At 36.4% G+C, this 12,131-nt stretch overlaps 2 long non-coding RNA genes across 9 annotated transcripts in view; one reads left to right on the forward strand and one right to left on the reverse strand.

The window, feature by feature from the left end:
* LOC125754866 (uncharacterized) overlaps positions 1-12,131 on the reverse strand; it is a 121,614-nt gene that overhangs the window by 80,981 nt on the left and 28,502 nt on the right. The gene's annotated exons all lie outside the window — the stretch shown is intronic.
* LOC112653654 (uncharacterized) overlaps positions 1-12,131 on the forward strand; it is a 79,274-nt gene that overhangs the window by 25,794 nt on the left and 41,349 nt on the right. For 4 of the 5 annotated variants that reach the window (XR_007409865.1, XR_007409866.1, XR_003132342.3 and 1 more), the window contains exon 3: positions 4,011-4,221. This is a non-coding gene — a long non-coding RNA (uncharacterized LOC112653654). Of the gene's footprint in view, positions 1-4,010; positions 5,345-12,131 lie in introns of those variants that run through there. The other variant, XR_003132341.1, reaches the window with a different exon arrangement.

The raw sequence follows: 12,131 nt of genomic DNA on the forward strand, positions 1-12,131 counted from the left end.
ATATCCTCCATTAGAGAGAGAGAGAGAAGGAGGGAAGGCAAACAAAGGAAGTGAAGAAGTTAAAAAAGTTATGCAGGGTGTCCTCCCTCACCATGGATCTCACTCCCTGGTAGGTATTAAATGCTTGGTAGGTCTGAGATTACAACTGAGATCTTTCTGAGCACAAGATAGATGGTCTTTCCATTTGACTGACAGTGCTTGGGTATACTGCAGAATCAGTCCCCACCCCAGTTAGTTTAATCTGAAGGGACATTTGCTTGCATTCACTTATTTATATTAATAAGACTAGGGCTATAAGTTGCTGTTTTGTTTTGTTTTGTTCTGCAATTCCTACCACATGGTGAAATTTCTAAATTGTAATCTACCTGAAAAATGCTAATTTTCCGACATGGGATAAGATGAATGAGTGAAAGGAATTCTATCTTGCCTGGTAAATTTTATTTTATTTTTTTACTTCAATTTTTTGAAAGATTTTTTTATTTAGTCATATGAGAGAGATAGAGCGCATGAGAGCACAAGTGGGGATGGGTGGGGGAGGTTCAGAGAGGGAGAGAGAAGCAGACTACCCACTGAGCAGCGAGTCCAGTGCGGGTCTTACCCCAGGACCCTGAGATCATGACCTAAGCCAAAGGCAGATGCTTAACTGACTACACCACCCAGGCACCCCTGGCTTAGTAAATTTTAGAAATAAATCTTAGAAGTTGGATTTACTTTTAAATCTCCATGTTTGGCCACTTGAAAAAGGAAGCTTTTTTTCTACTTTTTAAGAGAAAATGAATCTAGATGGGCACTGTTGGGGCTTAGGATATTTTAGCAGGCATAATTTTTCAGCAGGCCTGACTTTGTGCAATATAAACCTGTTGATCTTTTTGCATCCCCTGCATGGATTAGATCAGACTTCAAGAAACCCTGGAGTGTTGATTTGGATAGAGCAGAACAATGAGTCTGTACCTTCCAAAGCCCAAAGTGCCTTCACTTCTGCTAAAACTTGCCTGGCTTGCTGCCCCTTTATCTTTTCTTCTTCACCCAACATTTTCCAGATCTTATTTGTCTTCCCTTAGGGGATCTGTCTTACAGATATGTTAAGAAGTATGTAGGTCCTGGATGAGAAATATGTGAAGAAGCCAGCCTTGTTTGCATTCCTCATTCTTCTTGACTACATGACCAGTTTCAGAATCTGCCCTACTGGCTGGACAAACTTGCCTTCTTCATGTCCCACCCTACACTTTTCCAAAGCCTTAGCTTATGCCTCATCAATCCTATGACATTAACCTCCATCTAGCTTAATGGAACTTCCGGACTTACAGTAGTAGATGGAGAGCTTGGCTGTTTTTTTTAGCAATCCTTTACTAACCTGCCAAAATAAATATTGGTTGAGTGAATGAAATATGATTAAATGAATGCCCTCTCCTCTGATGATCCCCTTACCTGAGCCTTTAGGTCCAGTTCCAGATATCACTCTGGGGCCTGAGAATCTTGCCCATTCAGAGGGAATTGGATCCTAGATGACCACTGAATGTGCTCTCTTTGTGTTATGAGAACTTTGAAATTTTGCTCTTCTGTGTTTCCTCTATCTTGGGAGCTTGAGCTTTCAAATGTAGCCTTAGAATGAGAATCCACTTTTTCTTTCTTTTTCTTTTTTTTTTTTTTTGGTTGGCAGCAAGAAGGCCCCTCAACCCCAGGAAAGGAAGGATTTAATGTTTCTTAACTCTATAAATCTGGCCTCATTCTACTTGAATTACTGAAACCTGAGTCAGATGTATTTTGTGAAACCACTGAAGGCTGCTGCTCTGGCTCTTAAGCCATCAAGAATAATGCTCAGGGTCCCCAGGGTGGTCAAAGCTCATAGAAGGAGACAAGAGAAGCTCTTGTAAAAGAGGTCTGGGGAGATGGGGATGCCAAGGTGGCACAGTCAATTGAGCATCTGGCTCTTGATTTGGGCTCAGGTCCTGATCTCAGGGTCATGAGATCGAGTCTGGTGTTGGGCTCTGAGTCTGGCATTGGGCTCCAAGCTAGGTGCAGAGTCAGCCTGGGTCTCTCTTTTCCTCTTCCTTTACTTTCCCCCTTCTCTCTTTCTCAAATAAGTAAATAAAGCTTTTTAAAAACATAAATAAATAAATAATAAAAGAAGTCTGGGGGCTGAGTAAGAGGAAAGTATTAGCATCCTACAGGCCTGGGTGGCAATCCTGGTTTGGCCACATTTAGGTAAGTGAGATTTGGGGTGTGTTATCAAATCTTGTAGAGAATCCATAGTCTCATCTGAATGTGGTGATACTAATTCCTTGACCTTAGCCTTGTTGAATGAGGATTAAATGGCTTGCCAGATGAGAAAGTTTCCTTTTTTTTAAGATTTTATTTTATTATTTTTAAAAGATTTTGTTTATTTGTTTACTTGTTTATTTATTTATTAATTTATTTTGAGTGGGAGCAGGAAGAGGGGCAGAGGGAGAGGGATAGACAGGACCCTAAGCAACTCCTCACTGAGTACAGAGCCCAATGCAGGGCTCCACCCCATGACCCTGAGATCATGAGCTGAAATCGAGAGTGGGGTTCTTAACAATTGAGCCACTGAGGTGCCACTAAGATTTTAAAGTAATCTCAACACCCAACACAGACTGGAACTATAACCTGAGACTGCGAGTCACATGCTTTACTGATTGAGCCAGCCAGGCACCCCAGATGAGAAAGTTTCTAATGTAATGCCTGGCATTCAAGCCATGGACCCTCCTTTCTGATACTCTCAAAGCTGTTATACTGTGTTTTTCCCTACCATAGATACTCTCAAACTCTCTCTGGGTCAAAACTTCAGATATTGAGCTTTCTTTCCTTCAATTCCTTAAAATCCGCATTTCAAAATCATAAACTCTGGCTTCTGTGGTATTCACTCTTCCCCTGGCACTGGCATCCACAGCTCTGCCATTTCGATTGCCATATACCTTTTCAGTTAAGGATGTCTATTTAAAAACTCCCTATGCATCTGGCAAGTTCAAGCTTATTGCTCAAAAGCTCCAAGAAACTTGGCTTAAAGAAAAGGTTCATTTATACTGCTAGCTATGATAGACCTTTAATCCAAAAGAGCCTGATCCCAAATTCCATATACTAGGATACATGATAACACCATACATCAACTGTAGGATTCCAGTTCCTACTGCCAAATTCCCTGACACACTGCAAATTTTCACAAGTTTTCCATCCCTAGAGAAGATTTCACCTACTGGAAAGCTCAGAGTTGAGCAAGGGTACATGAAATCACACCTCATGCTGTGCTTGCAGGGATATGTCCTGTCTGCTACCTCAACATTGACACTTCAAGAACAGATAACATGGGCTCCCTAATTGGGCCCAAATACCTTGTTGGAACCATTCACCTGTCTTACTCTCCTCTGAGTTCTGGCTGTAGGTCATGACTCTTGTCCTTAACTTTAGGTCTACCCCAGTCCCAACTCTCTCAGACTTTAGAGTCTATGGTTCATATTTACTGGTTATTATGTGTTCTAGACGCAAAGACAGTGCTTTTCAAACTTTATCATGTATTGGAATAACCTGAAGTGCTCATTAAAGCACAGGTTGCTGGATCTGTTCCCAGAGTCTCTAGATCAGCACGTCTGGGGTAGGGTCTGAGAATTTGCTTTTCTAATAATTTCCCTAGGATTGCTGATGCTGCTGGTCCCAAAGCCACCCTTTGAGTACATTTGCTCTAAAATGTATCTGCATATCACTCATATATCACTCTTGACAATGCCTCACCCATTTTATTTTTTTAAAGATTGTTATTTGTTTATTTGAGAGAGAGAGGGAGAAAGAGAGCTGGTAGGAGAGAGCAAGCATGAACAGTGGGAGGAGGGGTAGGGGGAGAGGGAGAAGCAGGCTCCCTGAAGAGCAGGGAGCCCGATGTAAGACTCCATCCCAGGACCCTGGGATCATGACCTGAACCAAAGGCAAACACTTAACTGACTGAGCCACCCATGTGCACCTCACCCATTACATAATGCTTTTTTTTTGTATTCCAGGTTCTTCTTAGAAGTCAGCTGTTCCAATTGGTTGACTTGGTGATTGCTGTTGTATTGAAAGCTTGAGCCTGGAGGCCGCTACCCAGACATTCACCTCAAGCTTGCAAACCCTTTTTCTCTTGTGTACTTGAAGGGTTCAGAAAAAAAAAGATGCACAATTACCTTGAGAATGGAGTCAGGACAGGAAGAAAAAAAAACAGCATCTAATATGGTAGTAATGCCACAAAATTTGCCTTTCTACTTCCCTTTTAAAATCAGTATGATAAAAACAAAAACAAAATGAAACGGAGCATACTCAAGAGACTAAGACTGAATCAGAAATGTTTCAGAACAGGAGAAGTTATTCCTCTCCACATTTATGGAGAACAGATTACTTCAAAGATGATTGTTCATGCTGATTCATTTACACAGCTATGAGGCTAGTGGACCGAGGGGTGGGACTATAGAGGCCCAAATGATAAATTGTATGATAATGGTATGGAGATGGATTTGGTTGAGATACAGTTCTGAAATAAAAAAGAAGTTTTCAGAAAGATTTCAAGCAGTAAGTGAAAAAAAGTGAAAAAAATTAAAGGAACTCAATAGAATTAATACAGTAGGAGATTAGAGCAGTAGGTGGATGATAAATGTGATCCAAGAATGCAGGGGAAATAACAAAAAAAATTAAAAAGGTATAAGAGAAACTAATGGATATAGGACTAAGCAAAATTAATTAAGTAATGAACTAATCTATTTATTATTTTAGTCTATCAGCTCCAAAAGTCAGGGACCATTTGTGTGTCCAATGTTGTTCATCTGACACACATCATCTAACATACACTTGCTAATTCTTCTTTTTTTTGGGGGGAGGGGATTTTCAGAATGATAGAAAATAAGGATTTTGTATTAATAAATGATATCTTCAGGAAGAATCCAGAACCAACAAGCAAAAATGATCCTCAAACACTTATCAAAAGATTCTTACACACACACAAACACACACAAAAAAAAATACCAAATTACTTACAAACAAAATAAGATAATTTTAAAGCATTCAAGAGAAATTCTTGTAGAGTAGATAAGTAGAATTTTTTTGGAAAGGAAAAAAAAATAAAGCTAATATTAGACATTTTTACTTCCAGCATTGTCAGCTGATAAATATCTACTTAATTTTAAGTGAGAAATTGTTCTTACCCAAGAATGCTGTTCCTAGCTAATGTTTTATTTTCATGCATGATTATGAGAAGAGCCTTTTGTAGATATGTCTAAGAAAAGGTTATCCATTAAAAAAAGCTCAAAGGCTACACCTGCCACCTGTGATATGAATCAGAAATAAAATCTTATGATGCACTCTATTCATGATTTTTATTTTTTCCTGTTTTCTAAATCACCAATTTCCACTTTTATCTTTATGAGCACCTTAATCAACTTTTTGAATATATTTTGATATTTTTCTTACTTCTTCATTGAATAAGATTCACTTAATTTTATATGTTTTTAACTTTTCATACATTTTGCTCAGCCCCTCCCTTCTTTCACTTCTGGCAACTACCAATCTGTTCTCTATGTACTAAGATCTTTATTTCTTTTTCTTTCTCTCTCTCTCTCCTGTTTTTTTTTTTTTTTATTTCACATATAAATGAGATCATATAGTATTCATCTTTCTCTGTGTGACTTATTCCACTTAGTATAATGCTCTCAAGGTCCATCTATGTTGTCATAAATGATAGAATTTCCTTTTCTTCATGGCTGAAAAAATATATATTATATACGTGGTATGTATTATTAATGGTATGTTATGTTTATAATATTACATATATTATATATTAAATAATCTTATATTTTCTTTATTCATTCATCTGTCAATGGACATTTGGGTTATTCACATGTCTTGGCCATTGTAAACAATGCTGCAATGAACATGAAGGAGCAAATGTCCTTTTGGGATAGTGATTTTATTTTCTTTTGATAAATACCCAAAAGTAGAATTGATATATCACATAGTAGTTTTGTTTGTAATTTTTTGAGGAAACTCTGTACTGTTTTTCATAGTGGCTGCTCCAATTTATATTCCTTCCAATGGTGCAAAAAGTTTCCTTTTTCTCCACGTCTTCAACAATACTTGTTATTTATTTTCTTTTTGTTAACAGCCATTCTAACAGATGTGAGCTGACATCTCACTGTGGTTTTGATTTGTATTTCTCTGATGATTAGTGATGCTGAGCACCTTTCAGTGTACCTGTTGGCCATCTGTGTGTCTCCTTTGAAAAAAACATCTACAGATACATTGCCCATTTTAAAAAATCTGATTGCTTTTTATTTGCCTATTGAGTTGTTTGAGTTCTTTATATATTTCGGATATTAACCCCTTATTGGATTTATGATTTGCAAATATTTTCTTCCATTTCATAGATTGTCTTTTCATTTTGTTGATAATTTCTTTTGCTGTCTAAAATCTTTTTAGTTTGAGCTCTACTTGTTTATTATTGCATTTTTCACCTTTGCTTTTGGTGTCAAATCCAAAAAAATCATTGCTGAGACTGATGTGTAGGAGCTTACCCTGTGTTTTCTTCTGAGTTTTATGGTTTCAAGTCTTACTTTCAGTCTTTAATTCATTTTGAGTTGTTTTGTTTTGTTTTTTTTATGTATAGTATAAGATAGTGGTCCAGTTTCATTCTTTTCCATGTGGCTGTCCAGGTCTCCCAACACCATTGTCTGAAAAGATTATCTTTCCCTATTGTATATTCTTGGTTTCTTTGTTCTAATTTTTTTAAGATTATTTATTTATTTATTAATGAGGTACACAGAGAAAGAGGCAGAGACAAAGGCAGAGGGAGAAGCAGGCTCCCTATGGGGAGCCCATTGTGGAACTCAATCCCAGGACCCTGGGATCATGACCTGATCCAAAGGCAGACACTCAACCACTGAGCCACTTGGGTACCCCACTTTGTTCTAAATTAACTGACCATATAAGCATGGGTTTATTTCTATTTCATTCCTTTCATCTTTGTGTCTGCTTTTATGCCAACACCATGCTGTTTTGATTACTATAGCGTTGTAATATAGTACGAAATCAGGAAATATAATGCTTCCTTTGTCTTTTCTCAAGATCACTTTGGCCATGTGGGGTCTTCTGTGGTTCCATATAAATTTTAGGATGGTTTGTTCTATTTCTGTGAAAAATACCATTGGAATTTTGATAGGGACTACACTGAATCTGTAGATTGCTTGGGGTAGAGTGGACATTTAACAATATTAATTCTTCTGGTCCATAAGCATGGGATATTTTTCCAATTTATCTATGCCTTTTTCCATTTTTTTTTCATCAATGTCTTACACTGTTCAGTGTACAGGTCTTGTACCTCCTTGGTTAAGCTTATTTCTAGCTATCTTACTCTTTTTGATTCAAGATTCATTTAATTTTAATCACTTTTTTTGTAGTGATGATGGCTTCTGAGGTTATGAATTCATCTTTGTCTATAGTGTTAATTGAACTCCATAAATTCTGATACGTAGTGGTTTCAAATTGTCATACTGTTAATATTCAATAGCTGTAGCTCTGGATGGCTTATTTATATTGAAGAAACAAGGTAAAACTAATTGAGTATATTTTGTTGTTTATAGCTTTATTTTTAATTGCTATTTTATTGTGTTCTAAGAATGTTCTGTATTTTTTAAATTAAAGCCATGTTTATAATCTACATATGGACCTTTTTAATAATTTTTAAAGATTGGGTTTATGGCGATGTACTATTCCAGGCTCCCATCCTAATATATTTATGACCAGCACAAAAAGGCTTGATATGTGAAGAATGGAAAGACAAAGGGGTATTGTAAAATCTCCTTGCCTGTAGTGACTCTATTTCTCATTATTGTCTATGAGAAAGTCAACAAACAGCTCCCATATTATTCTGATTAACATCTCTGAAGGAAAACAGATTTAAGTGCCAATAAAAATGCATTAAGAGACCTGATTATTTATAAATTCCTAGCATAGATCATTTCTCTTTTCAATGGTCACTACAAAGCATTAGTACATGAGGTCACCTTGTTCCCACAAACTGTGCTGGATTTCTCTTTTTTCTTAATTTTATGGGTGTTCTGCTTCATCTGATATTCACAGAATAAGTCAACTTGGTAGCATTTTTAGTAATACATAGTCATGTATTTTTTTTTTTTAAACTTCTGTAAATTTCAGTAAAGTCTTTAGTTATTAGCTTGTGTGGGTTTTTGCCGGTGGGAACAGAGAAAGGTGGGGAAAATAGAGGGTGGCTACAAGATTTGCTGTCCCTCTTCCAGTCTAAACATCCCTCTCTTGGAGCACTTAGGCATCACATTTTTTACTGGAGTCAAGCCAAATGGGCATTTGCCAGAAAATGATTTCAAGTCTCCTTCAAAGCTCATGACAATAGCACCACCTACCACCATCTCTGCCTAGGTTACCCCTTCTCTTACAGACTCTGTGTCTCTCAAATTTATTCCTTGATAGTTTGACTCTATCCACTCCAGTGTTGGCATGATCCCCATTGAAAAGCTTCCTTCCACTTAAAGGGTTGAGGGTTGGCTCTGCTAATGATTTATACTGCCATTTTGGAACAGGACTGCCATAAGCTGTGAAGTTGGTCCCCCCTCATTGAAACAACTCTGCCAGAATAAGTGCTTCCCAATCCTTGTGCTAGGCATGGGATGGGGCTTGAGAAGGCCTAACACTACTTTCAGAACATAGAGGCTCTATTACTTCTTTTGGTTCATTCATTTTTTTTTTCTAATTTTTCCTATCTGGACTGTCTAAGAAACAGAGAAACTGAATATTTCTTCTATATCTCACCCTTCTCCAAATCTCTTTCAACATTATTCAAATTTGCTTCACAAACTATAAAGTGCTGTAGAATCTCAAGACATTTCTGATAGGACTTTCTAAAGCAGATTAGGGTTGCACAAACATCTACCCAGAATGGAGGCTATAACACAGAGATTAAACAGGTCTTAGTAACTTCCAAAATGTATTGGCCTAGCTTTCTACCATATCAAAGCCTACAAAGACAATGTGTTTCTCATGTTAACTTGATATGATGCCTGCTACCAACACTAGAGGTTTGACCTAGTAATAACATTACTTATGGGAGATGGAAGGTATCTTATAATTGCAGAATATTGGAGATGCAATGGGAAAACTGGTATGCTGTAAAGAAGAAGACTATGATCTAGTATATTCTAGCAAGATTTCTTCTATAATATACAGTCACCTATAGGCATAAATAAAATGCCCTAGGCTTGAAGTAGGGCAAATATTTTAGAGGTAGTATAATATACAAAACAACTTGGAAGTTTGAATACTGTCTATTCTCCATATTCTTCACCCTTAAAGTATGCATAAAAGTACATTCTTAGTGACTATGAAGATTAGAAATGCATATGTAAATCATCTATACCACTCTCTTGCCTAGAACAAGTCAGATGCCCAATCATGGCAGCTCATGTTATGACTAAATGAGCCTGGAAACCTTTGGCATATAAAACAGTATGAGGAGATGAAAACAAACAAACAAACAAACAGAAAAATAAAACAAAAACAATATCTATCATGAGATGGATCTTTGGTCTTATTTTTCCCTTCTAGACATAAGAGCTGTATTTAGATTGACTTAAAAATCTGGTTAATTAAAGTATAGAGACACATTCTTTTTTCTTTTTCTTAAGATTTATTTATTTATTTGAGAGAGAAAGAGAGAGAGCACAAATAGGGGGAAGAGCAGAGGGAGAGGAAGAGAGAATCCTCAAACAGACTCTCTACTGATCATGGAGCCTGAGGCAGGGCTTGATCCCAGGACCCCGAGATCATGACCTGAGCTGAAATCAAGAGTTAGACACTTAACTGACTGACCACCTAGGTGCTCTACAGACAAATTCTGATGAGAAATCTATGTTTTTTTTCCTCTTAATTCCCAGTCTTTGTCGAGGTATATGCCTCTATTTATGGTCAGAGACTACCTGGACTTAACTAGATCCGCAATAGAAACTATAGAAGCAAACTCCATGTATACATCATGGAGTTCTTCTCTTTTTGCCAAACCAATACTGCTTTCTCATTCATTAATATCTGTTTACATTTGTTTAATCTTATGTGTGTTTTCATATTTTATATTAATTTTATATTTATTTAATATTAGTTTTATAGTTGAATAATCTTCTTCCTTTCTCATCCCAGGTTGTTCATGTTATGGACAAGATATTTGCACATAATACAGTCTTGCCAACTGGAGACTTAGAGGTTTCTGGCTTTGTTCATGCATGAGCTCACTAACTAGGCCAAGCCAAAGAGATTCAAAGTATGACTTTTGTCAGAAGTGTCAGAACTGTTGTGAGAATAAGGTAGAAGTCTGTCACTACTGACAGCCATCTTGCTACCCCAAGATAAGGATAGACTGAGAATGGAATTAGCATAGAAGGGAGAAAAAAATGAGCTAAGGGTTGGGAAGGATGAGACTGAGTCCTGATGGTATAATTTGAAAGTCTGAGTCCAGTCAAACTTGATTTTTCATACTTTAATTATTATTTTTCTAAATTGAGTTAAGTTTCTGTCACTTTCAACTAAAAGATACTGACTGACATACAAGGTGGATGCAGGTTTCTTTTAGCCTGAAGATTATATACTTTGGGGTGCCCTCTTTAAGAAAAAGAATACAACACTACAAAAAGATAAAGAAGATGTGGTGTATATATATAAATATATAAACATATAAGTATATATATACATATATATATATACATACAATGGAATATTACTCAGCCATCAGAAAAGACAACCCACCATTTGCTTCAACATGGATGGAACTAGTGAAATAAGTCAATTGGAGAAAGACAACCATCATATGGTTTCACTCATACATGGAATATAAGAAATAGTGAAAGGGATTATAAGGAAAAGGAGGGGAACTGAGTGGGAAAAAAATAGAAAGGGAAACAAACCATGAGAGACTCCTAACTCTGGTAAACAAAGGGTTGCGGAAGGGGAGGTGGGTGGGGGGATGGAGTAACTGGGTGACAGGCACTGAGGAGGGCATTTGATGAGATAAGCACTGGATATTATACTATATGTTGGCAAATTGAATTTAAATTTAAAAATATGTAAAAAAATATGATGGAAAGTAATTAGTTAATGAGAATGTGAAAAAAAATCACGGCCAACATAAATTTTAAAGGGCTAACAAATATCACAAATTTTACAAAAGCCAAAAATAAACAATGTTTTTTTATATTAATTATTTATAGAATGTTTTACTTTACAATTTTTTTGGCTGTATACTCTATTTGACTTGTAATGAGATAATTATTTTTGGTATCATTTTTCTAAAGACAGAGTAAAATACAATTTGTATTTCCTCGGATGGTTGATCAAAATTGATGTTTGTTTTAAAATTTTAGTAGTTCAGATTTTTTTTTTCAGATATACAAACCATTGTTGGTAAGGACATTACTGCCAAAATGTGAATTATTATAAAGTTTGGAAAACCCCCATCTGGATTCTTTTACATAGAAACTGTAGGGTTTTAGAGAATTTCAAGTTATCTTGTATAGTGACTTCTCTTGGATGTCTTTGAATTGCTGCCACTCTTTTACCATTCTGTCCTCATTATTGTCCATCTCCTAGTTATAATGGCATAATCTGAGCTGTGTATTCCCTTTGTCCATGACAATATTTCATGTAATATTAACAAGAGTGTTATGTTTAATTATTTTTCAGTCCATTCAAATGATTCATTTCTCTTTATTAATTGGACTATCAAGCAATCCTAGGATCTATTTTTGATGAGTTTAAAATATAACTGGGCAGCCCAGGTGGCTCAGCGGTTTAGTGTTGCCTTCAGCCCAGGGTGTGATCCTGGAGACCTGGCATCGAGTCCCACATCGGGCTCCCTGCATTGAGCCTGCTTCTCCCTCTGCCTGTGTCTCTGCCTCTCTCTCTCTCTCTCTCTCTGTGTTTCTCATGAATAAATAAGTAAAATCTTAATATATATATATATATATATATATATATATGTTATATTATCAGGCATATTCTTGACTCTTAACAAGAGAGAACTTTTGTTTTGACTAAGTGTGGGAAAGAATTTCATCTTCCACTTATAGCTTTATGTATAT

The sequence above is a fragment of the Canis lupus genome, chromosome 3, assembly GCF_003254725.2.
Source record: "Canis lupus dingo isolate Sandy chromosome 3, ASM325472v2, whole genome shotgun sequence".
NCBI classification, from domain to species: Eukaryota; Metazoa; Chordata; class Mammalia; order Carnivora; family Canidae; genus Canis; species Canis lupus.